Source organism: Mustela putorius, unplaced genomic scaffold (genome assembly GCF_011764305.1).
Source record: "Mustela putorius furo isolate JIRA1106 unplaced genomic scaffold, ASM1176430v1.1 tig00000151_pilon_pilon_pilon, whole genome shotgun sequence".
In the NCBI taxonomy this organism is placed as follows: Eukaryota; Metazoa; Chordata; class Mammalia; order Carnivora; family Mustelidae; genus Mustela; species Mustela putorius.
The window spans coordinates 15,946,932-15,973,309 of record NW_025421296.1 but is presented as its reverse complement, the minus strand read 5'-3'; the positions used below and the strand labels follow the sequence as shown (position 1 = coordinate 15,973,309).

The window sequence follows — 26,378 nt, the reverse complement described above, 5'->3', positions numbered from 1 at the left end:
AACTGTTGCAACTGTTGTTGCACTATTGCACTATTGTTAATATTGTATTATTCGGGTACTCGTACACTATTTTTTTGTACTGCCGTCCTGTACCAGAAACATTTTCTTTTATTGTTATTTTCTTTTTAGCCAATTAAATTGTATATTTGTTTTCCTATTAAAAAAAATAATTAAAAAAAAAATCCTTCTCTAGCCGCACTCCGCAGTAGACCGCCATGGGTCATGTCATCCGTAGGAAGAGAAATGACGTTTGCTCGGTGTTGTGGATGGCTCATGTCTGCAACACTTTGCCAAGTGGCAGGACTAATCAAGGGCACCGTGAAGGACGTCCTCTGTGACCCAGCCCAGGTGCACCCCTCGCCAAGGTTGTCTTCCAGGATCCGTACCAGTTTAAGAAGCAGATGGTGGTGTTCATCATCATGGAGGGAATCCACACTGACCACTTCATGTACTGCAACAAGAAGGCCCAGCTCAACATAGGCAATGTGCTCCTGGTGGGCATTATGCCCTGGGGCACTATCGTGTGCTGTCTGGAGGAGAAGCTTGTTGACTGGGGCAAATTGCCCCAAGGCTTGGGAAACTATGTCACTGTCATGTCCCACACCCAGAGACCAACAGACTCAAGTGAAGCTGCCCTCAAGGTCAAAGAAGGTCATTTATTTCTTCCTTGTCTAATAAATCCTTGTCTTCCATAATATCATGATCTTTTCTTCTTTTAATCTTCTAGAAACTTTATTGTTTTCCCTTTCACATTTATCTTAACAATCAACCTTGAACTGATTTTTGCACATGAGGGTAATTTATAGTGATAATTTTTATTCCAAGGGGAAAAAATTGCTCTGCCCTAAGTGCTGTGCAGGGTAATTTCCAAATATAGATGATAGATAGGTAGGTAGATAGAAAGATAGATAGATACTGGATGTGATATTCATATGATATTGGATATGATATATCTATCTTATTACTATGTTTTCCTTAGTCAAAACTATTCTTGCTATAGGATACTTAAAGTATAACTACATAATAAGATTTTTGTATGCAGTAGAGTTCTTCAATTTTATGTTTTTTCTTCAAAACTGTCTGAACTATTTTTTTTCTTTATAAATTTTAAAATCATATTTTCTCCAAAAGAATGTCCTATGATTTGATGGGGATTGAAGTTATCTTAGAACAAATTTGTGGAATATTAAAAGTTTGGAATACTGAAACTTCCAATCCATGAACATGGAAAATCACTTTATTTACATAGATTTCTTTATGTCAGTAACATTTTGCAATTTGATATGTAGAGATTTTGTACACCTGTATGAACTGAATTATGTCCTCCCAAAATTCATATCCATATGAACATATTGGAGACAGGGTTTAAGTCACTAAACCAGTGACATATATATTCATCTCCTGTCTACAACATTTTCTGTAATCCAGGCTTCTTATCCTGGTCTCCAAGTTCCTTAATTATCTACTTATGAGTATATTTCATGCTTCTCTACCCTTTGCTAATACACTGTTGAGTAATATGATTCACCTGGGTGGCTCAGTCAGTTGAGTGTCTGACTCTTGGTTTTGGCTCAGATCATGATCTTAGGGTCATGGGGTTGAGTCCCATATCTGGCAGCACTCAGTGTGGAATCTGCTTGTCCCTCCCCTTCCCCCTCTGCCCCACTCCTTCTGCCCTTGCCCCCACTTGCATGCTCTCTCTCTCTCTCTCTCTCTCTCTCTCATATAAATAAAATTTAAATTATTTTAAAGAAGAGTAATTCAACTTTTAAGGAACTTATTTCTGACTTAAAGTCTTTGTCAAGCTTATTTCTGACTTAGTATCTTTGATATTAGGATCCCTGTACAAAGAATGTTCTTTATACAACTGTTTATTCATATATGAGTTAAACAAATGTTTATTATAATGAGTTCTTCATTCCAGATAGTCTTCCAAAAGTTTTACTTGTAGTCATGATTAAAAGAGGGGGAAAAAAAGCCTCATCCTTAAGAAATTTATATTTTAGTTCCTCTAAAAAAGAGTACACAAATTAAGATGTCAGCATAGGGTGATATGCATTTGGAGAAAAATAAATAGGTTAAGCAAATAGAGTGTCCACTGGGTAAGTGGAGCATTGCTAATTACAAAGCAGAAGGGTAATTATGGTTGTGATAAGGTCACAGAGAAGTGAGAAAACTGATGATATGATCCATGTGAACAGGATTATAGACAAAGGTAACAGTCAATGTGGAGGCCAAGAAAAGCAAGGCTGTACTCATGCCCTCCCCTCCATAAAACTGAAGGAGGCTGAGGCTGAGGCGGAAGAAAATGGAAACAAAGTTAAACCTAAATCTCACTAATAAGAAAGCTTGATAGAAGAAATGTAACATTCCACCAGGAAACTCCCAATTGTCATCATGTTAGTCCCTCAGCAGAGGGAGAAACAGCCTTGACTTGATAATAACCAGGCCTCCAGTATCCTGACAGTCTTTTTTACCCTGATAGCCCTTCTGAACATCCCCTTTGTCCTCACCTACTGCTGACCCAGTAATCGTGGCCCAATCATCTACTGACAAGTCCACCCCAACTCTGCCTTTAAAAACTGACTGTAATCTGGTTCGGGGTCCAAGTCTCTACTCTGCTGTGAATTTAATGAACCATTTATTGCAAGATTAGCTATGAATAACAACTAAATTTTAAAAAATTAGAAGATTTTCTAGAAAGAATCATAGAGAATAGTTCATAAATCATCTTATAAATAGAAAAACTGAGACAGTATGATAGAGGATAAGAGACTTGGAAGAAAGCATGAAAATGTCTGGTGAATATTTAGTTGAAGTTCCAGGAGAAAATGGGAAGAGATTGACACTAGGGATACTTTGAAGAAATAATGGAAAAACTTTTCCAAACTGATGATAAGTATTACTATATAGACTTGAAATGCTCAATAAAATATACAAATAAGAAATTTTAGTAAAATGGTAATTATTTTTTAAGTAATAAAATCAGCAGGGATAGGTGAAAGAAGACTTCAAAAGAATGAAAATTTTGTTAGAAATTATCTTTGTTTTCAAAAGAATGCTGCTGTAAGACTATAATTCATTCATTTCTTTTTTTTTTTTTTTTTTTTTTTAGTAATCTTAACATAGTTTTTTATTGCTAATTTGGTTCTGATATATTAAACTACATAATATTTCTATATTTTCTTAAGATGCATTTCCAATGTGTTTTTTAAAATATTTTAAAGTAAGCCCTAGTGGAATATAACAAATGAAAAATATTTATTTAAGAAAATCTTCTTTCTAAGCCTTTATGAGAACTACAAAAGTCTGCATTGTTTCGAACAAATCCTACACTCTCCAGCCTCCCAGCTCAACAAAACAGAAACTCCAGTTGGTATAGCCAAGAACACAGGGCTCTCTCTCCTCCCTGCTCCCAGTCAGAGGACAAACCTCCTAAGATAGGCGGGGCATCAGCAATTCTCACCTTCCCCCAGCTACCTGTTTTTTTTTTTTTTTTAAATTTTTTATTTTTTATAAACATATATTTTTATCCCCAGGGGTACAGGTCTGTGAATCACCAGGTTTACACACTTCACAGCACTCACCAAATCACATACCCTCCCCAATGTCCATAATCCCACCCCCTTCTCCCAAACCCCCTCCCCCCCCCAGCAACCCTCAGTTTGTTTTGTGAGATTAAGAGTCACTTATGGTTTGTCTCCCTCCCAATCCCATCTTGTTTCATTTATTCTTCTTCTACCCACTTAAGCCTCCATGTTGCATCACCTCTTCCTCATATCAGGGAGATCATATGATAGTTCTCTTTCTCTGCTTGACTTATTTCGCTAAGCATGATACGCTCTAGTTCCATCCATGTTGTTGCAAATGGCAAGATTTCATTTCTTTTGATGGCTGCATAGTATTCCATTGTGTATATATACCACATCTTCTTGATCCATTCATCTGTTGATGGACATCTAGGTTCTTTCCATAGTTTGGCTATTGTGGACATTGCTGCTATAAACATTCGGGTGCATGTGTCCCTTTGGATCACTACATTTGTATCTTTAGGGTAAATACCCAATAGTGCAATTGCTGGGTCATAGGGCAGTTCTATTTTCAACATTTTGAGGAACCTCCATGCTGTTTTCCAGAGTGGCTGCACCAGCTTGCATTCCCACCAACAGTGTAGGAGGGTTCCCCTTTCTCCGCATCCTCGCCAGCATCTGTCATTTCCTGACTTGTTGATTTTAGCCATTCTGACTGGTGTGAGGTGATATCTCATTGTGGTTTTGATTTGTATTTCCCTGATGCCGAGTGACATGGAGCACTTTTTCATGTGTCTGTTCGCCATCTGGATGTCTTCTTTGCAGAAATGTCTGTTCATGTCTTCTGCCCATTTCTTGATTAGATTATTTGTTCTTTGGGTGTTGAGTTTGCTAAGTTCTTTATAGATTCTGGACACTAGTCCTTTATCTGATATGTCGTTTGCAAATATCTTCTCCAATTCTGTCAGTTGTCTTTTGATTTTGTTAACTGTTTCCTTTGCTGTGCAAAAGCTTTTGATCTTGATGAAATCCCAGTAGTTCATTTTTTCCCTTGCTTCCCTTGCCTTTTGCGTTGTTCCTAGGAAGATGTTGCTGCGGCAGAGGTCGAAGAGGTTGCTGCCCGTGTTCTCCTCAAGGATTTTGATGGATTCCTTTCGTACATTGAGGTCCTTCATCCATTTTGAGTCTATTTTTGTGTGTGTGGTGTAAGGAAATGGTCCAATTTCATTTTTCTGCATGTGGCTGTCCAATTTTCCCAGCACCATTTATTGAAAAGGCTGTCTTTTTTCCATTGGACATTCTTTCCTGCTTTGTCAAAGATTAGTTGACCATAGAGTTGAGGGTCTATTTCTGGGCTCTCTATTCTGTTCCATTGATCTATGTGTCTGTTTTTGTGCCAGTACCATGCTGTCTTGATGATGACAGCTTTGTAATAGAGCTTGAAGTCCGGAACTGTGATGCCACCAACGTTGGCTTTCTTTTTCAATATCCCTTTGGCTATTCGAGGTCTTTTCTGGTTCCATATACATTTTAGAATTATTTGTTCCATTTCTTTGAAAAAGATGGATGGTACTTTGATAGGAATTGCATTAAATGTGTAGATTGCTTTAGGTAGCATAGACATTTTCACAATATTTATTCTTCCAATCCAGGAGCATGGAACATTTTTCCATTTCTTTGTGTCTTCCTCAATTTCTTTCATGAGTACTTTATAGTTTTCTGAGTATAGATTCTGTGTCTCTTTGGTTAGGTTTATTCCTAGGTATCTTATGGTTTTGGATGCAATTGTAAATGGGATTGACTCCTTAATATCTCTTTCTTCTGTCTTGCTGTTGGGTCATTCATTTCTTATTCAACAAATATTTATTGTTATGAACAGTTTTAGAGAGTAATAATTAAAAGTGAACAAAAGGTAGAAATAGTGAAATATATAAGCAAAAAATGTAGTATGTCAGAATATTTCTGCTTACTTCAGTGTTGAGAGTAACAGTGACTGAATTTACCTTCTCACTTGAACTAAGAACTAGACAAAATATATGAAAGAATGGTGTGCAAAACATCAATATCAGACAAAGACAGTCCTTTGGTTATTTTGGTCTACTACCTGGAGGGATCTTGTAGGTTGTGATATAAAAAGAAGATCCAGGTGGAGCCTCAGGGTGCCAGAATTTAATAGAGAGAGCTGGACAGGTCAACACAGTTCAAATATGCTAGGAAAATTAATGGAGACAAGAGAGCTCCAAAGGCAGAGCACCAGAGTTTTACAGTTGCCACTCAGTACACCTTTGAGTATTTAGCTGAGTACAGTTCATGTACAGCTGAGTACACATGACAAAACTACATAAGGCTACTAAATGAATCCCCCCAAATAAGCCTCAAAAATCCAGAGACAAGATTAAACTTGAATAATTCCAGTTCCATCTGTTCAACCAACAAGGAGATCTAACAATTACAAATATTTATGTACCTAACATGGGAGCAATTATATAAGCCAATTAATAGCAAAATTAAAGAAATACATTGATAATAATACAACAGGAACTTTAACACTCCATTCACTGTAAGGGGCAGATCATCTAAGCAGAAGATCAACAAGGAAACAAGGGCTTTGAATGACACATTGGAACCAATAGACTTCACAGATATATTCAGACCATTCCATCCTAAAGCAACAGAATACACATTCTTCTTGACTTAACATGGAACATTCTCCAGAATAGATCACATACTGTATCACAAATCAGGTTTCAACCAGTACAAAAAGATTAGGATCATTCCCTGAATATTATCAGACCACATTGCTTTGAAACTTGAACTTAGTCACAACACAAAAGTGGGAAGGAACTCAAATACAGGGAGGTTAAAGACCATCCTATTCAAGAATGAATGGATCAACCAGGAAATTAAAGAATTTGTTTCCATGATTGTAAAATTGTTGTAAAATCTTTGGGATACAACAAAGGTGGTCCTAAGAGGGATGTTTATAGCAATAAAAGCCTTTCTCAAGAAACTAGAAAGATCTCAAATACACAACCTAACATTCCACTTAACAGAGCTGGAGAAAGAATAGCAGGACAGCCTAAACCTAGCTGGACAAGAGAATTAATAAAGACTAGAGCAGAAATCAATGAAATGCAATCCAGAAGAACAGTAGAACAAATCAATGAAACTAGGAGCTGGTTCTTTGAAAGAATTAATAAAATTGATAACCACCTGGCCAGACTTATCAACAAGAAAAGAGGGGACCCAAATAAAAATCATGAATGGAAAAGGAGAGACCACAACCAACACCGAAAAAATAAAATTATAAAAACTTATTAGGATCAACTATAGGCCAACAAATTAGACATTCTGGAGGAAATGGATGCATTCCTAGAGATGTGCAAACTACCAAATTGAAACAGGAGGAAATAGAAAACCTGAACAGACCCATAACTAGCAAGGAAATTGAAGCAGTAATCAAACATCTCCCAACAAATAAGAGGCCAGGGCTTGATGGCTTCCCAGGGGAATTCTACTAAAAATTTAAAGAAAAAGTAATACCTGTTTTTCTGAAGCTGTTTCAAAAAATAGAAATGGAAGGAAAACTTCCAAACTCATTCTGTGAGGTCAGCATTACCTTGATCCCAAAATCAAAAAAAGACTCCACCAAAAAGGAGAATTATAGAGCAATATCTCTGATGAACATGGATACAAAAATTCTCACCAAGATATTAACATGTAGGGACTGCTGGTGGTTTTGTCAGGTAAATGTCTGACTTCAGCTCAAGTCATGATCCCAGGGTCCTGGAATGGAGCCCCATTTGGAACTCCCTGCCCAGTGGGGAGTCTGCTTTTCCCACTGCCTCTCCCTCACCCCAGCTGTGCTCTTTCTGTGTCTCTCTCAAATAAATAAAATATTTAAAAAATAAAGATATTAGCCTATGGATCCAACAGTACACTGAAAGGATTATTCAGTACAACCAAGTGGGATTTATTCCTGGGCTTGAAAGGGTAGTTCAACATACACAATTGATCAATGTGATACTCTGCATTAATTTTTTTAAAAATGACAAGAACTATATGACCTTCTCAATAAATACAGAAAAAAGCATTTGACAAAGTACAACATCCTCTCTTGATTAATACTCTTCACTGTGTAGGGATAGAGGGAACATATCATAAAAGCCATGTATGAAAAGCCCACATAGAATTTAATTCTATGAGAGCTTTAATTCTACTGAGAGCTTTTCTCCTAAGGTCAGGAACACAACAGGATAGTCCACTCTCACCATTATTGTTCAACACGGTAATATCAGACAAAAAAAAGAAATAGAAGACATTCAGATCAGCAAAAAAGAAGTCAAACTCACTCTTCACAGATGACATGATAGAAAACCCAAAGACTCCACCCTCAAATTGATAGAACTCATATAGGAATTCAGCAAAGTGGCAGGATATAAAATCAATGCACACTGGACACTTGCATGGCTCATTCTGTTGGGCATCTGCCTTTAGCTCAAGTCATAATCCCAGGACCTGGGTTTGAGTCCTGTGTCGGGGTTCCTGCTCAGTGGAGAGCCTGGTTCGTTCTCTCTCTCTCTCTCTCTCTCTTTCTGACAAATAAATAAGTAAAATCTTTTGAAAAAATAAAAAAATAAATAAAATCAATGCACAGAAGTCCATTGCATTTGTATATACTAACAATAAGACAAAAGGAAGAGAAATTAAGGAGTCAATCCCATTTACAACTGCTTCAAAAACAATAAGTTACCTAGGAATAAACCTAATCAAAGAGGCAAAGTCTCTATACTCAGAAAACTAGAGAACACTCATGAAAGAAATTGAGGAAGACACAAAGAAATGAAAAAAGTCTATGTTCATGGATTGGAAGAATGAATATTGTTAAAATGTCTAGGCTACTTAGAGCAATCTATACATTCAATGCAATCTTGATCAACATTCTGTCAACTTATTCACAGAGCTGGAACAAATAATCCTAAAATTTGTATGAATCCAGAAAATACAGGTAGAAGAAATGAACAGACACTTCCCAAAGAAGACATCGAAATGGCCAACAGACTTATGGAAAAAAAAAAAAAAACTCCTCAACATCAGGAAAATACAAATAAAATCCATAATGAGATACCACCTCATACCAGTCAGATGGCTAAAATTAACAAATCAGGAAACAATGGGAGAAAGGGGAACCCTCTTACACTGTTTGTGGGAATACAGGGTGCAGCCACTCTGGAAAAGAGATGGAGTTTCTTCAAAATGCTAAAAATAGTTACCCAATGACTTAGCAATTGCACTAGTAGGGTGGGTACTCACCCCAGAGATACAAATGTAGTGATTCGAAAGGGTACTGGCATCCCAGTGTTTATAGCAGCAATGTCCAATGTCCACAACTGTCAAACTATGGAAATAGGCCAGATGTCTATTGACAGATAAATGGATAAAGAAGATGTGCTACACACACACACACACACACAAAGCAATACAACTCAGCCATCAAAAAAATGAAATCTTGCTTTTTTGCCACAATGTGGATGGAACTAGAGGGTATTATGCTAAGCAAAATAAGTTAATCAGAGAAAGACAATTATCATATGGAATTAAGAAACAGAGGAAACATAGGGGAAAGGAGGGAAAAATAAAAACAAGATGAAACCAGAGAAGGAGACAAACTATAAGTGACTCTTAAACATAGGAAACAAACTGGGAGTTGCTAGAGGGGATGGTGGTGGGGATGGGGTAACTGTATGATGGACATTAAGGAGAGCATGTGATATAATGAGCACTGGTTATAAGATTGATGAATCACTGACCTCTAACTCTGAAACTAATAATACACTACATGTTAATTAACTGAATTAAAAAAAAAAATCCTGTTCCCACATGCCAGAGAAGAAAATCTTAGAATACATAGAGCATCAAATAGAATACTCAGAAGGGTAAAATCCACCACCAGCAAGGCCAAAGTAACCCTAAACCACATGATGCTTTGGAGTAGTCTAACAAAAGTGCAAAGCAAGCCCCAAAATGATCGGAATTACTCCAAGTGACATAAACAAAGCTCAAGAATATTTACAGAAATACAAAACCATTTAGCATCCAAAAAACCTGAATCACAATTTTAGTAAAAGAAAAAAAATTTTCCAGGAAAGAAACGAGGAGAAAAATATAAATGAAAGAAAAAAATCAGTCTAAAAAAACTGTACTAGAAATGAGAAGAGTGTCATGATTAATATATAAGAATATTAAAATAATTATTATTAATGTAGTCTACATGCTAAGAGAAATAATTGAACATGTAAAGTTAAATATTTAAAAAACTAAAATATTTTTTTAAAAATTAAACATATTAATGAAAGCTATAATTTCTTATCTAGAAATTACACTGGACAAAATTAATGGAAAATTAAATATTTTGTAAGAAAAGATTACTTAGCTTAAAGACATCACAACAGAACTATCTAAAGTGAAGCCTAAAGGCAGAAAATAATTTTTAAAATCTGAACAGGATATTGTTGAGAAGTGAGACAACTTCAAGCAGCCTCATGTATGTGTAATTGGAGTATTCAAAGAAGAGGAAATAAAGGGTGGAAGGATAATTTGAAATAATAATGGTTGAAAAATTTCCAAATTTGATGAAAATATAAATGTAGATCCAAGAAGCTCACATACAACAGATACATTCAGAAAATTATAGAAAGTCACATCATAGTCAATGTGCTTTGATTCTGCAGCAAAAATATTATCTTAAAAGCATCCAGACTGAAAAATAAACATTATGTACAAAGAACAATGATATAAGAGACCATTTCTTCTCTGAAACAGTAGAATCCAGAAAACAGTTTAGCAACATCTTTAATGTACTGAAAGACTAAAACTGACAACCTGGAATTCTATTCCCAGAGATAACTATCTTTCCAAGACAAAGAAGAAAGACATTCTGACACATAAAAGCTAACAGAATTTATCAGCAGCAGAATTGCATTATAAGAAATAAGAAAGGACATCCTTCAGGTAGAATGAAAACAACTCCAGATGGAAATGATCTAGACAAAGGAATGAAGAACGTCAGAAATGGTCACTAGAGGGGAAAATAAAGTTTTTTTCTTTTATTATTAGTAAATTCCCTTAAAAGGTAGTTGTCTATCCATAGCAAAAATAGTAACCCTATATCTAGGGGTTTATTGCTTATGTGGAATTTTATCACATATGTGAAATATATGACACCCCTGGCATCAAAGCCAAGAAAGGAGAAATGGAAGTAAACTATTACAATGGGAAATGGTATATAAAGTGAAGTGCTCCTTTACCTGTAGGTAGATTGTGATAAGTTAACAATGTGTACCATAAACCTTAATGATCTGAAGATATTAAGAAAATGATACAGTTAACACATAAATCATAAAAGATTCCCAATTAATTTAAAAGAGGGCAGAGTTGGGGTAAATGGAACCACTGCTTTATTCCATCTCATTGATGTTGGGTGAGGTCAGAGGCTCACTTCTCCAAGGGGCCCTGCTGATGTGAGCAAGGAAGGTGGGAAGCAGTAGGTGGGGCTAAGGGTAGTATCCTAGGGCCTGTCTGGTATAGCCCTTTACATCTAATCACTGTTTTGTGGGGATGGAGTCTCCCTTGAAATAAACCCCTACCTGCTTCTCTGGGCAAGGGCTTGTAGAGTCAGCTCCCTACTTGGCTCCCCAGCACAAACTTGTGCAGAAATTAGAAGGCTTTGCTTCTCTCAGGATAGCTCCTGCCTGGCCCTGCAGTATAGTTGGGTGCCTTCCCTTCTTCTATAGTGCACTGAGGTGCTGGTAGAAAATCAACTTCCCATTCTACTATGCTGAAACTCTTGCGGGGGTGCAGTTTTTCTCTGTGTGTGTGTGTGTGTGTGTGTGTGTGTGTGTGTGTGTGTTTAATTGAAGTAGTATGAATATTATAAAAAAATACATCCAGTTATCTTTAGCCAGGGTATTGGGATTTACTTGCAGCTTTTTTGTTTCTTTTAGAGTTGGGGGTTGAAGGTTTCTGGAGCTCTTTTTCTAAGATTTATGGGATGCAATAAGGAAATCTAAGGAACTGATTTCTGTGTCCTTAAGTCCCAAGGTCATAAGTCAGCCAGCTTTCTTTATTCCAGTTTTCAGTTTTTCTTTTTTTTTTGGTATTATATCTAAAGCATTTTAATTTTAAGTGGGAGGTCTTGAATACAGCAAATCCATCTTGATGAAACTGGTAGAGCTTTACCTGGATTTTTTTTTTATAAACATATATTTTTATCCCCAGGGGTACAGGTCTATGAATCACCAGGTTTACACACTTCACAGCACTCACCAAAGCACATACCCTCCCCAATGTCCATAATCCCACCCCCTTCTCCCAAACCCCCTCCCCACAGCAACCCTCAGTTTGTTTTGTGAGATCAAGAGTCACTTATGGTTTGTCTCCCTCCCAATCACATCTTGTTTCATTTATTCTTCTCCTACCCACTTAAGCCCCCATGTTGCATCACCACTTCCTCATATCAGGGAGATCACATGATAGTTGTCTTTCTCTCCTTGACTTATTTCACTAAGCATGATATGCTCTAGTTCCATCCATGCTGTCGCAAATGGCAAGATTTCATTTCTTTTGATGGCTGCATAGTATTCCACTGTGTATATATACCACACATCTTCTTGATCCATTCATCTGTTGATGGACATCTAGGTTCTTTGATAGTTTGGCTATTGTGGACATTGCTGCTATAAACATTCGGGTGCACGTGCCCCTTTGGATCACTACGTTTGTATCTTTAGGGTAAATACCCAATAGTGCAATTGCTGGGTCATAGGGCAGTTCTATTTTCAACATTTTGAGGAACCTTCATGCTGTTTTCCAGAGTGGCTGCAACAGCTTGCATTCCCACCAAAAGTGTAGGAGGGTTCCCCTTTCTCCGCATGCTCACCAGCAGCTCATTTCCTGCCTTGTTGATTTTAGCCATTCTGACTGGTGTGAGGTGAGATCTCATTGTGGTTTTGATTTGTATTTCCCTGATGCCAAGTGATACGGAGCAATTTTTCATGTGTCTGTTGGCCATCTGGATGTCTTCTTTGCAGAAAGGTCTGTTCATGTCCTCTGCCCATTTCTTGATTGGATTATTGGTTCTTTGGGTATCGAGTTTGCTAAGATCTTTATAGATTCTGGACAGTAGACCTTTATCTGATATGTCGTTTGCAAATATCTTCTCCCATTCTGTCAGTTGTCTTTTGATTTTGTTAACTGTTTCCTTTGCTGTGCAAAAGCTTTTGATCTTGATGAAATCCCAATAGTTCATTTTTGTCCTTGCTTCCCTTGCCTTTGGCGTTGTTCCTAGGAAGATGTTGCTGTGGCTGAGGTCGAAGAGGTTGCTGCCTGTGTTCTCCTCAAGGATTTTGATGGATTCCTTTCGCACATAGAGGTCCTTAATCCATTTTGAGTCTATTTTTGTGTGTGGTGTAAGGAAATGGTCCAATTTCATTTTTCTGCATGTGGCTGTCCAATTTTCCCAGCACCATTTATTGAAGAGGCTGTCTTTTTTTTTCCATTGGACATTCTTTCCTGCTTTGTCAAAGATTAGTTGACCATAGAGTTGAGGGTCTATATCTGGGGTCTCTATTCTGTTCCATTGATCTATGTGTCTGTTTTTGTGCCAGTACCACGCTGTCTTGATGATGACAGCTTTGTAATAGAGCTTGAAGTCCGGAATTGTGATGCCACCAACGTTGGCTTTCTTTTTCAATATCCCTTTGGCTATTCGATGTCTTTTCTGGTTCCATATACATTTTAGAATTGTTTTTTCCATTTTTGAAAAAGATGGATGGTACTTTGATAGGAATTGCATTAAATGTGTAGCTTGCTTTAGGTAGCATGGACATTTTCACAATATTTATTCTTCCAATCCAGGAGCATGGAACATTTTTCCATTTCTTTGTGTGTCTTCCTCAATTTTTTTCATGAGTACTTTATAGTTTTCTGAGTATAGATTCTGTGCCTCTTTGGTTAGGTTTATTCCTAGGTATCTTATGGTTTTGGGTGTAATTGTAAATGGGATTGACTCCTTAATTTCTCTTTCTTCTGTCTTGCTGTTGGTGTAGAGAAATGCAACTGATTTCTGTGCATTGATTTTATATCCTGACACATTACTGAATTGCTGTATAAGTTCTAGCAGTTTGGGAGTGGAGTCTTTTGGGTTTTCCACATATAGTATCATATCATCTGCGAAGAGTGATAATTGACTTCTTCTTTGCTGATTTGGATGCCTTTAATTTCCTTTTGTTGTCTGATTGCTGAGGCTAGGAACTCTAGTACTATGTTCAATAGCAGTGGTGATAATGGACATCCCTGCCGTGTTCCTGACCTGAGCGGAAAAGCTTTCAGTTTTTCTCCATTGAGAATGATATTTGCGGTGGGTTTTTCATAGATGGCTTTGATGATATTGAGGTATGTGCCCTCTATCCCTACACTTTGAAGAGTTTTGATCAGGAAGGGATGCTGTACTTTGTCAAATGCTTTTTCAGCATCTATTGAGAGTATCATATGGTTCTTGTTCTTTCTTTCATTGATGTGTTGTATCACATTGACTAATATGCGGATGTTGAACCAACCTTGCAGCCCTGGAATAAATCCCACTTGGTCGTGGTGAATAATCCTTTTAATGTACTGTTGAATCCTATTGGCTAGTATTTTGTTGAGTCTTTTCGCATCTGTGTTCATCAAGGATATTGGTCTATAGCTCTCTTTTTTGATGGGATCCTTGTCTGGTTTTGGGATCAAGGTGATGCTGGCCTCATAAAATGAGTTTGGAAGTTTTCCTTCCATTTCTATTTTTTGGAACAGTTTCAGGAGAATAGGAATTAGTTCTTCTTTAAATGTTTGGTAGAATTCCCCCCCCGGGAAGCCATCTGGCCCTGGGCTTTTGTTTGTTTGGAGATTTTTAATGACTGTTTCAATCTCCTTACTGGTTATGGGTCTGTTCAGGCTTTCTACTTCTTCCTGGTTCAGTTGTGGTAGTTTATATGTCTCTAGGAATGCATCCATTTCTTCCAGCATGACAAATTTGTTGGCGTATAGTTGCTCATAGTATGTTCTTATAATAGTTTGTATTTCTTGGTTTTAGTTGTGATCTCTCCTCTTTCATTCATGATTTTATTTATTTGGGTCCTTTCTCTTTTCTTTTTGATAAGTCTGGCCAGGGGTTTATCAATTTTATTAATTCTTTCAAAGAACCAGCTCCTAGTTTTGTTGATTTGCTCTATTGTCTTTTTGGTTTCTATTTCATTGATTTCTGCTCTGATCTTTATGATTTCTCTTCTCCTGCTTGGCTTAGGGTTTCTTTCTTGTTCTTTCTCCAGCTCCTTTAGGTGTAGGGCTAGGTTGTGTACCTGAGACCTTTCTTGTTTCTTGAGAAAGGCTTGTACCACTATATATTTTCCTCTCAGGACTGCCTTTTTGTGTCCCACAGATTTTGAACCGTTGTATTTTCATTTTCATTTGTTTCCATGATTTTTTTCAATTCTTCTTTAATTTCAAGGTTGACCCATTCGTTCTTTAGAAGGATGCTCTTTAGTCTCCATGTATTTGGGTTCTTTCCAAAATTCCTTTTGTAGTTGAGTTCTAGCTTTAGAGCATTGTGGTCTGAAAATATGCAGGGAATGATCCATATCTTTTGATATCAATTGAGTCCTGATTTAGGACCGAGGATGTGATCTATTATGGAGAATGTTCCATGTGCACTAGAGAAGAATGTGTATTCTGTTGCTGTGGGATGAAATGTTCTGAATATATCTGTGATGTCCATCTGGTCCAGTGTGTCATTTAAGGCCTTTATTTCCTTGCTGATCTTTTGCTTGGATGATCTGTCCATTTCAGTGAGGGGAGTGTTAAAGTCCCCTACTATTATTGTATTATTGTTGATGTGTTTCTTTGATTTTGTTATTATTAATTGGTTTATATAGTTGGCTGCTCCCACGTTGGGGGCATAGATATTTAAAATTGTTAAATCTTCTTGTTGGACAGACCCTTTGAGTATGATATAGTGTCCTTCCTCATCTCTTATTATAGTCTTTGGCTTAAAATCCAATTGATCTGATATAAGGATTGCCACTCCTGCTTTCTTCTGATGTCCAAGGCATGGTAAATTCTTTTCCACCCCCTCACTTTAAATTTGGAGGTGTCTTCGGGCTTAAAATGAGGTTTTGGAGGCAACATATAGATGGGTTTTGTTTTTTTTATCCATTCTGATACCCTGTGTCTTTTGACAGGGGCATTTACCCCATTCACATTCAGGGTAACTATTGAGAGATATGAATTTAGTGCCATTGTATTGCCTGTAAGGTGACTGTTACTGTATATGGTCTCTTTTCCTTTCTGATCTACCACTTGTAGGCTCTCTCTTTGCTTAGAGGACCCCTTTCAATATTTCCTGTAGAGCTGGTTTGGTGTTTGCAAATTCTTTCAGTTTTTGTTTGTCCTAGAAGCTTTTAATGTCTCCTTCTATTTTCAATGATAGCCTAGCAGTATATAGTATTCTTGGCTGCATTTTTTCTCATTTAGTGCTCTGAAAATATCATGCCAGCTCTTTCTGGCCTGCCAGATCTCTGTGGATAAGTCAGCTGCCAATCTAATAGTTTTACCATTGTATGTTACAGACTTCTTTTTCCCGGGCTGCTTTCAGGATTTTCTCTTTGTCACTGAGACTTGTAAATTTTACTATTAGGTGACGAGGCGTGGGCCTATTCTTATTGATTTTGAGGGTGTTCTCTGAACCTCCTGAATTTTGATGCTCGTTCCCTTTGCCATATTTGGGAAATTCTCCCCAATAATTCTCTCCAGTATACCTTCTGCTCCCCTCCCTCTCTCTTTCTTCTTCTTCTGGAATCCCAATTATTCTAATGTTGTTTCGTCTTATGCTGTCACTTATCTCTCGAATTCTCCCCTCGTGGTCCAGTAGCTGTTTGTCCCTCTTTTGATCAGCTTCTTTATTCTCTGTCATTTGGTCTTCTATATCACTAATTCTTTCTTCTGCCTCATTTATCCTAACAGTGAGAGCCTCCATTTTTTATTGTACCTCATTAATAGCTTTTTTTATTTCTACTTGGTTGGATTTTAGTTCTTTTATTTCTCCAGAAAGGGCTTTTATATCTCTCGAGAGGGTTTCTCTCATATCTTCCATGCCTTTTTCGAGCCCGGCTAGAACCTTCAGAATTGTCATTCTGAACTCTAGATCTGACATATTACCAATGTCTGTATTGATTAGGTCCCTAGCCTTCAGTACTGCCTCTTGTTCTTTTTTTTGTGTTGAATTTTTCCATCTTGTCATTTTGTCCAGATAAGCCTATATGAAGGAGCAAGGAAAATACTAAAAGGGTGGCAACAGGCCCAGGATAATATGCTTTAACCAAATTATAAGGGATCCCAAATCATGAGGGGGTATAAAGGGGATAAAAATAGGTTCAAAAAGGAAGAAAGAAAAAAAAAGATAAAAGAAAAAAAATAAAAGAATTAAAAAAAGAAAACAAATAAGAAAAATATAAAAAAGGAAAAATATATATATTGGATAAACTAGTTAAAAAATGTTAAAAAAAGTAAAAGGTAAAAGTTAAATGAAAATATTTACCAGAATGCGAGGAAAAAAACAAAAAATGAAAAAAAATGAAAAAGAAAAAAATCAAATTAGGTGCAAGACTAAAAAAAATCACAGGGAAAAAGCCATGAGTTCCATGCTTTGCTTTCTCCTCCTCTGGAATTCTGCTGCTCTCCTTGGTATTGAAACCGCACTCCTTGGTAGGTGAACTTGGTCTTGGCTGGATTTCTTGTTGATCTTCTGGGGGAGGGGCCTGTTGTAGTGATTCTCAAGTGTCTTTGCCCCAGGCGGAATTGTACCGCCCTTAGCAGGGGCCCGGTGAGTAATCCAATCCGGTTTGCTTTCAGGAGCTTTTGTTCTCTGAGCGCTTTCTGTAGAGTTCTGGAGGACGGGAATACAAATGGCGGCCTCCTGGTCTCCGGCCCGGAGGAGCTGAGAGCCCAGGGCCCCACTCCTCAGTGCGCCCTCAGAGAACAGCGCCCAGTTACTCCAGTCTGCCTGACCTCCGGCCCCGCTCTGAGCTCACCGAGCCTGTGACCGGTTCAAGGTAACACCGAGCTGTGAGCTTACTGTCAGCTCTGTCTCTGTAGCCGGCTTTCCCGTTTCAATACCTGCAAGCTCTGCGACACTCAGACACCCCCGATCCTTCTGTGACCCTGTGGGACCTGAGGCCACGCTGACCCCGCGTGGGCTTCGCCCCTGTTTAGCCTCTGGAGCGATGTCCCTCAGCGGAACAGACTTTTAAAAGTCCTGATTTTGTGCGCCGTTGCTCCGCCACTTGCCGGGAGCTAGCCCCTCCCCCGGGTCTATCTTCCCGTCGCTTTGGATTCACTTCTCTGCTGGTCCTACCTTTCTGAAAGTGGTTGTTTTTCTGTTTCCAGAATTGCTGTTCTTCTTCTCTTCGATCTGCCGATGGATTTTCAGGTGTTTGCAATCTTTAGATAAGCTATCTAGCTGATCTCCGGCCAGCTGACATAGTCTCAGCCTGCTACTTCTCTCGCCATCTTGACTCCCCTACCTGAATTTTTAAAGAGATCTGTGATGGCCACAGGTCAGGAATGAGAGTGGGACATTTTGCTATTTTGTAGGGCCCTTTGAATTCATTAGATAAGATGGCAATTGTCATGTGTCAGCTGTTAACTATCAGAGACAAAAGAGATGTGCCCACTTTTTTGAAGTGGTGATAAAACAGACTACACCACGAAATTCTTTGGCATTTGTTAATTTATCATGGCGTTTCCAGAACTGAAATAAATGGGCAGTCTATGAAAGCCTAGGTTGATTTGAGAAGCAGAACTGTGGTCTGGAGAGTGGAAGTCTCATTTGAATCATCGTAAGTGATTCGTGATCACTCAAGCAATTCTCAGGCTCAAGCCTCTTCACAAACTGAGACTTCCTCAAGAAAGAGAGGTCAGAACTTGGAGCAAGAACCCTGCACATTGCCAAAATTGTATACTGTAAATCATATGTCAGGGATCTTGTTCTCTTCAGGCCAAGGTGGTGAGTATTTGAGGTTTATAGCAAATACTCAAGACAGCAATTGTGGAGCATGTAAGCAGCTATAGACTATGTATGTGAAGGAACATGGCTGTGTTGAAACAAAACTTTATTTGCCAAAAAACCTCACTGGGCCAGATTTGGCTTGTGAGCCATTGTTTGCCAATCTTTCTGTAAAGCATGCTACTCACCTTCATCCAAAGGACCTGAAGTTATTTACCATGGTGACTCTGCACTGAGGAAAAGGAAATAACTGCACTTTCAATTATTACAGGACATTGAACTGTCACTAATTCCTGTCACTTTCAATAATTACTGACATTGAACTGTCACAAATTCCTTGAGATCCAAAGCAATGTTGTCATCCAATAGTTAGTGACTTTTAGAGGACAGATGATTAATGAAATTTTGTAGCTGTTCAATCTTAGAATAGATATATATCTTTGGAGCCAAACAATAGTGTTGTCCCTAATTCTGAAATGCAAAGATGAAATAGTCACATTTAGTAATTAGCATAACCTCACCCTGGTTCCCTGAGAAGTGGAGCAAAAGCTACACTTGTGCTAAGCGCAAGTCCCTGAACGGTTTCAGACTAAAACGTAAACCAGAAGTAATACGGATAATTCAATTCAATTTCAAAGAAGTGTTATCCACTAATACCCAGAAAGATACAAGTGTGGTGATTTATGTCACATCACTATTCAACTTACATAATTGGTCTCAGATAGTGAAAATGGATTCAAATAAACTTAAACAAGTGGTTTATACATATAACTGCTATTTCAAGACATGGTTTTGCAGCTCAAGCAAACCAACATAGGCAATGGCACCTGCATGCCCTATTGAACTGATGAATTTGCCCCATATCTCTTAGTACTGAACACTGCACCAAGTTTGGCCCATGCAGCAGAGAAAGTAGCACATCATTGTTGTCTTGGTATCACCTGCTGTCTCAGGTATCACTGCCTTTCCAGCCCTCTGTCATCATCTAGTCTTCTGGAACTATGATTTCCACTCTGTTCCACTGACATCTATCCTGTTACACAGGTGCTATCATGGTGATAAAAATAACAACTATCTTATACATTTTGGTGAGATATATGTCTAGTGGCTAGGAGAAAAATCCCACTAAAATTCAAGGACATTCTATCTCTGCAAAATGTTAAAGCACAGTGTTCCAAGATATATCAAGATATATTTTGCAAGAATAGGGTCTGGTTGGTGCATCTGCTCCCTCTTCTCATTAAAAAAAGTTGCAAGCCTTAGTGGGCCTCTTTGGATTTTAGAATCAACTTGTATCTCATTTGAGAATATTATTCCAATCAATTTAATCCAGAAGGCTGTAGGTTTGCATGTGGCTCGGGAAAAAAGACTCTGTAAACGTCCTGACGGCTGTTCATGCTGCTTTGTAACCTGGTGTGTTTGAAGCATCTATGGGCAGACCTGACCCCGCAAGGAATCTTTTATAGACTTTAGGGGTAAATCACAACACCGACCTTTACAACTTTGGAGCATAGCCATACAAATGACTATCTATCATTATTTTTTTATCTTTTAAAAAGAAGATTTGACTGTAACCATGACACCTAGAACAGGGCCTGGAGCATAGTACGTACACAATACAAACTTGTTGAAGGCAAGCATAAACTAGAGCAAACATGAGATTTGTTTCTACAATTTAAAAGTGCTAATAAACCACTTAGTTATAAATTTAAACCATTTGCCGAACTAAATAAAATATGGAGCTTATGTTTCTAACATCTTCACTTAGTGCCTTTTATAAATTTTCCATAAAAAAATTTCAAAGCTCGTGGCAGCGTGCAGCATAATCTTCAAGCATATATTGTTTTTAATGCACGTTTCATGTCAAAAGGCACTGGGCAACATCTAATTACATTTATTTCTAAATAACAGTCCCAAATTATCCTAACATGGTACTAAGTACATTGTTATTTCAGTGAAGATAACATTAGCAACTGGAATTGACTCCTATTTACATTAAATAGGATGGATGTTTAACCCACGGTATGGCATTTATCAAAAATATAAGGCTTAATTCTCAAAATTATGATTATTAATTTTCAAACTATAATTTTTGACACATGTAGGTTTTCTTTTTATTTCATCACTCTTTTTACCTATCTCAGTATCTTTATATAATTAGTCATGAATATCAACGATTGTTATCTCTTATTTATATGACAGTCCTTTTTAATTCTTCTGATTAAAAATTTCCATAAAATACACTAGATTTCAAGTGCTTTTCAAGGTGAGTTTATGTTACTGAAGTTTGCAAGCTGGAACTTAAGAGGCAACCAAGAAAGGAATAAGCTGATGCTGCTGTTCATTCTCCTGGGTTGTCTTTCCCTGTTCTTTTCAGTTAACACTATTTTACATACATATACTTCAATGCCTAGTCAAGAAACATTTTTTTTTTTCATGTTTTACCTGGGGATTTAAATCAGTTAAGATGTTTTCCTTTTTATAAATCCTTTTTAAAAATATTGTTATTTTAAACTGAAATATAAAAGAAGAGTGGAGAGGACAGTGGAGAGGACAAGAATTGGAACAAAGTAAAATTGGTTTTCATTCCTACTGTTTTCATGATGGCACACTGCTTTTCTCATTAGTGTCATAGATAGTTTTGGCCTTTATAATCCCTTCCACGTCAATTGCTATAAATACGAGGCAAATATTAAGCTTACTTCTAAAAATTTTGTCTTTCTGTGGAATGCCTGGCTGGCTCAGTCAGTAGAGCATGCAAATCTCTCTTTCTCTCTCTTTTTTCTTTTTTCTGTTTGGTCATGCAACTCTTGATATGAGGAAGTTTGAGCCCCATGTTAGGTGTTGATATTACTTAAAAATAAAACTGTAGGGCGCCTGGGTGGCTCAGTTGGTTATGCATCTGCCTTTGACTCAGGTCATGATTCCAGAATCCTGGGATCGTGCTCAGCAGGGAGTCTGCTTCTCCCTCTTTCCCTGACACCCCCCCCATGCTTGCTCTCTCTCTTACTTGTGCACAAAAATAAAATCCTTAAAAATAAAATAAAATAAAATCTTAACCAATTAAAAATAAAAGTTTTGTCTCTATTTTATGAATTTTCAATATCTAACACACAGCTGAATTCCATACATCCTAGGCCCTAAATAAATACACATATAGGCAATTAAACTTCCTCTGCTCTGAATAAATACTTTAAGGGAGACTCATTGGTCACCATATGAAAACCTTTGGCTTTGAACTGTTTTTCTACTGATTCATTGAGAATGTAGTCAGAATAGAGATTGACAAATTCCTTCCTGTTTTTATTCATAATTGGAATTTTATCACCATTTTCCTTTAGATCCTACATCATGGGATTGCCAAAGTCTCTCTTTGAGATGTCTGGAAAATGATCATCGTGTCATCTTCCACTTTCCCTTCATATTCCAATAAATCGTTTAAACTCTGATATAGGACAGGGTGAGAAAAATTCCTTTTTTCCCCATTAGCTTCCTACACACAACCAAGGGAAAATGTATATCTAGTATGGTTATTATAAATAGCCAGACCCAGCAGTATGCCAATCAGAGTGAACTGACCTTCAGTTTCAAAAGAGGATGGATTAAAACCAAAACAATTTTGTAGATTCATCATATGTGAACGTACCCATATCTGGATTGAAGATTTCCTCCACAACACACTGTAAAATTTATTTGGAAACACCTCCCTCATCAAGTCCTCCATGTGGACTGTGGACGGTCAACAATACATACTTCAAAGTTGCACTATGGCAACTGTTGCAACTGTTGTTGCACTATTGCACTATTGTTAATATTGTATTATTCGGGTACTCGTACACTATTTTTTTGTACTGCCGTCCTGTACCAGAAACATTTTCTTTTATTGTTATTTTCTTTTTAGCCAATTAAATTGTATATTTGTTTTCCTATTAAAAAAAATAATTAAAAAAAAAATCCTTCTCTAGCCGCACTCCGCAGTAGACCGCCATGGGTCATGTCATCCGTAGGAAGAGAAATGACGTTTGCTCGGTGTTGTGGATGGCTCATGTCTGCCCCAACACTTTGCCAAGTGGCAGGACTAATCAAGGGCACCGTGAAGGACGTCCTCTGTGACCCAGCCCAGGTGCACCCCTCGCCAAGGTTGTCTTCCAGGATCCGTACCAGTTTAAGAAGCAGATGGTGGTGTTCATCATCATGGAGGGAATCCACACTGACCACTTCATGTACTGCAACAAGAAGGCCCAGCTCAACATAGGCAATGTGCTCCTGGTGGGCATTATGCCCTGGGGCACTATCGTGTGCTGTCTGGAGGAGAAGCTTGTTGACTGGGGCAAATTGCCCCAAGGCTTGGGAAACTATGTCACTGTCATGTCCCACACCCAGAGACCAACAGACTCAAGTGAAGCTGCCCTCAAGGTCAAAGAAGGTCATTTATTTCTTCCTTGTCTAATAAATCCTTGTCTTCCATAATATCATGATCTTTTCTTTCTTTTAATCTTCTAGAAACTTTATTGTTTTCCCTTTCACATTTATCTTAACAATCAACCTTGAACTGATTTTTTGCACATGAGGGTAATTTATAGTGATAATTTTTATTCCAAGGGGAAAAAATTGCTCTGCCCTAAGTGCTGTGCAGGGTAATTTCCAAATATAGATGATAGATAGGTAGGTAGATAGAAAGATAGATAGATACTGGATGTGATATTCATATGATATTGGATATGATATATCTATCTTATTACTATGTTTTCCTTAGTCAAAACTATTCTTGCTATAGGATACTTAAAGTATAACTACATAATAAGATTTTTGTATGCAGTAGAGTTCTTCAATTTTATGTTTTTTCTTCAAAACTGTCTGAACTATTTTTTTTCTTTATAAATTTTAAAATCATATTTTCTCCAAAAGAATGTCCTATGATTTGATGGGGATTGAAGTTATCTTAGAACAAATTTGTGGAATATTAAAAGTTTGGAATACTGAAACTTCCAATCCATGAACATGGAAAATCACTTTATTTACATAGATTTCTTTATGTCAGTAACATTTTGCAATTTGATATGTAGAGATTTTGTACACCTGTATGAACTGAATTATGTCCTCCCAAAATTCATATCCATATGAACATATTGGAGACAGGGTTTAAGTCACTAAACCAGTGACATATATATTCATCTCCTGTCTACAACATTTTCTGTAATCCAGGCTTCTTATCCTGGTCTCCAAGTTCCTTAATTATCTACTTATGAGTATATTTCATGCTTCTCTACCCTTTGCTAATACACTGTTGAGTAATATGATTCACCTGGGTGGCTCAGTCAGTTGAGTGTCTGACTCTTGGTTTTGGCTCAGATCATGATCTTAGGGTCATGGGGTTGAGTCCCATATCTGGCAGCACTCAGTGTGGAATCTGCTTGTCCCTCCCCTTCCCCCTCTGCCCCACTCCTTCTGCCCTTGCCCCCACTTGCATGCTCTCTCTATCTCTCTCTTCTCTCTCATATAAATAAAATTTAAATTATTTTAAAGAAGAGTAATTCAACTTTTAAGGAACTTATTTCTGACTTAAAGTCTTTGTCAAGCTTATTTCTGACTTAGTATCTTTGATATTAGGATCCCTGTACAAAGAATGTTCTTTATACAACTGTTTATTCATATATGAGTTAAACAAATGTTTATTATAATGAGTTCTTCATTCCAGATAGTCTTCCAAAAGTTTTACTTGTAGTCATGATTAAAAGAGGGGGAAAAAAAGCCTCATCCTTAAGAAATTTATATTTTAGTTCCTCTAAAAAAGAGTACACAAATTAAGATGTCAGCATAGGGTGATATGCATTTGGAGAAAAATAAATAGGTTAAGCAAATAGAGTGTCCACTGGGTAAGTGGAGCATTGCTAATTACAAAGCAGAAGGGTAATTATGGTTGTGATAAGGTCACAGAGAAGTGAGAAAACTGATGATATGATCCATGTGAACAGGATTATAGACAAAGGTAACAGTCAATGTGGAGGCCAAGAAAAGCAAGGCTGTACTCATGCCCTCCCCTCCATAAAACTGAAGGAGGCTGAGGCTGAGGCGGAAGAAAATGGAAACAAAGTTAAACCTAAATCTCACTAATAAGAAAGCTTGATAGAAGAAATGTAACATTCCACCAGGAAACTCCCAATTGTCATCATGTTAGTCCCTCAGCAGAGGGAGAAACAGCCTTGACTTGATAATAACCAGGCCTCCAGTATCCTGACAGTCTTTTTTACCCTGATAGCCCTTCTGAACATCCCCTTTGTCCTCACCTACTGCTGACCCAGTAATCGTGGCCCAACCATCTACTGACAAGTCCACCCCAACTCTGCCTTTAAAAACTGACTGTAATCTGGTTCGGGGTCCAAGTCTCTACTCTGCTGTGTTGGGTATACTTGGGCCCAAGCTTAAGCTTGTCAAATAAACCCTCGTGTGATTGCAATTGCATCGGTTTTGGCTCCTTGGTGGTCTCTCAGACACAAAAACTTGGGCATAACATCAATGTAAGGTCCCAAGGTGAGGATAAGTTTGACTTATTCAAAGAATAGCAGTAAAAAAAAAAAAAGAATAGCAGTAAACCACAATGTTTATAGCAGAGAGAACAATGGAGAAAGGATGAGCTCTAATTAATATTGTTTATTACCAAAAAGTAATAAGTCTTTGGGAAGTCTTTGGAGAGTTTATGTTCAGAGAAGCTGCTGTGGACTGAATTATATCCCACTTTCGTGACTCCTACTCCTCAAATTTATATGAGAGTAAAGCCCTCATGGCAGAATTAATGGATTTATAAGAAGAGAGAAAAATTGTACTCTTTGCTATTTGAGGGCACAGAAAGAAGGTGACTGCAAGCCAGAGAAACAGGGCTCTCACCAGTTACTACATAGGCTTGCACCTTGATGTTGGACTCTTCAGATCTGTGATAAATAAAGGTCTGCTTTTTAGTCACATAGTCTGTACCATATTGCCATAGCAGCCCAAGCAGACTAATACGAAAGTGATATGCTATGAGCTGTGTCTTAAAAAGGATATCCTAGCTGCTGAGTATAGAAAAGCTAGACTGGAGGCTTTTGCAGTAATCTAAACAATGAATATTGGTGACTAGAGCTATATCACTAGTGAAGAAGGTGATGAAATCTATTTAGATATTATTTTTGAGATTCCTTAGCAATGTGTACAACAAAAGACCATGAGACTGATAAGGATCCAGGAGACATAAATTGAAAAATTCCCAGAGCTTTCACAAGGTGATATCTTAGATGTTCAAACTATGAAAGGCCAGAGCAGGGAGTATTGATTGATCACTCAAGGCATTCAGTAGAAACCCCAAAAATGTCACACTTCAATCATAGGAATAAACTATCACATAATATAGACTACTTCATACCAGACTTCCTGGCCCTAAAATGCCAAAGTCTTTAAGAATGGAAACAAAATACAAACTCACAATAATTTAAAAAGGACAATGTGTAACATTCCATCAAATACTAAACACTGGGAAGGAGATAAATCTAACAAATAGGAACAAATAAGAAATTACAAAAGGAAATAGAAACAAATAAGAAATTACAAAAAAGGTTGATTTAGCAGACAGACTTTGCAACATCTGCTATGAATGTGCTCATTGCTTAAAGATTCAGAGAAAAACAAGAAAATAAAAAAAGAGAGAAATGGATGATATAATAATAAACAAAAGGATATTTCTAGAAATTAAACATACAATATTGAGGTTGAAGTAAATT

General features: G+C 37.5%; 2 pseudogenes; both read left to right on the top strand.

Moving 5' to 3' along the window:
* Nucleotides 1-243: 243 nt before the first annotated feature.
* Nucleotides 244-675, top strand: LOC123390910 (annotated as a pseudogene).
* A 21,964-nt stretch (nucleotides 676-22,639) lies between these two features.
* LOC101672460 lies at nucleotides 22,640-23,074 on the top strand (annotated as a pseudogene).
* Nucleotides 23,075-26,378: the final 3,304 nt, after the last annotated feature.